A 1,323-nucleotide genomic window follows, 5' to 3' on the forward strand; every position below is an offset into this window, starting at 1 on the left:
TGTTCCCCCACAGTAGGCGCCTCCTATCTAAACTCTCCGGTCACACCCTTTTTCGAGGGCGGGACGCGCCTCTCGGTGAGCACTCGCGGCTATTCCAGAGCTTGGAACAGCGGAGCTAAATGCTCGGCCCTGATGCGTGGGGTACTGAGGAGAAACACATCTTGGTACCCAGAAATCAGAAGGAAAGTAGCCAGAGTCGGAGCAGTCAAGACTAGTCCTCCAGGTCAGGCAAAAGAACTACTGAAAGGGAGGGGAAATGTAAGCAGGGCGCAAGGCGGTAGCGTTGGTAGAGCTCCAATGTTGGCCAGGAACTCAGAAAAACCAGCTGGCTAATCCGGAGGCTGAAGTGGAAGGCTCACTTGAAGCTGAGAAAAGGCTACTACCTAGTTTTCTCAGATCAGTCAGTGTCTTAAGGAGGGTCAAAGGTAATTAACATTTGCTGTACCTTGGTTCCTATTCGCTTCTAGATCTCTGGGATGTGGAGCACTACAAGGATCTGCACCTGATAGGTGAGAAACCCTGGCCTTGGAAGTTTAACTGATCTGCCCAAGGTGACAGCGGCAGTAAGTGGCAGAGCTTAACCTGGAACCACCTTCCATTTATATTACAGAGTTCATCTGTCATGCTTCCATGGCCCTCCTCCCAAGAGACTAGCCAAATTTCAGAGCAAGTTTTTTTTTTTTTTCCTGCACAGGGAAAAGAAAGAAATGATATTGGTCTTAGGTACCATAAATCACAGTAGCTGTGTCCACAGGGTGGGAGGATGTGGCTTAACAGGATTCACACTGTCATCAGATAGGCCTAGGTTCAAATCCTGATTCTGCTACTTATTGTCTGTGTGAACCTGAGGGACTTGCTTAACCTCACAAGCAGTGTCATCCATCAAGCTTGCTTGACTCTTTTAAAAGATAGAGATAATAGAAGTAAAGCACAGCCTCATAGGAAGTGCTCAGTGTGTGCAGATGCCACGATTCTCATGTGATGGAAGGGTGTTTCAGTAGCCAATAGTTAACTGAAGGTTTTAGCATGGATTTGGAAACCAGAAGATAGTAGACTTAGTTTAAAGCTTTCTGGCTTTTGTCATTTGTGACTACTAGGACACATTTCTTCCCTTCTGGACTTGGCTGCACCAAAAAGACAAGGGATTATTTAGCTATGATTTCTTTATTTAATTAACTTTCAATATCCTGAAACAGAAATTGGCTTTGAGTGTAGAATTTGAGTAGGATGATTGGGGCCATATTATATAAGCAAGCAGATTATTCCTTGGCCCTAAGAGTCTCATTTTTGGGCTCCTTGCCTGTTCTGATGGACAGAGTCAGG

The sequence above is a fragment of the Marmota monax genome, unplaced genomic scaffold (genome assembly GCF_021218885.2).
Source record: "Marmota monax isolate L192 unplaced genomic scaffold, Marmota_monax_Labrador192_F-V1.1 WCK01_AAM20220418_F8-fsc00001, whole genome shotgun sequence".
Classification (NCBI taxonomy): Eukaryota; Metazoa; Chordata; class Mammalia; order Rodentia; family Sciuridae; genus Marmota; species Marmota monax.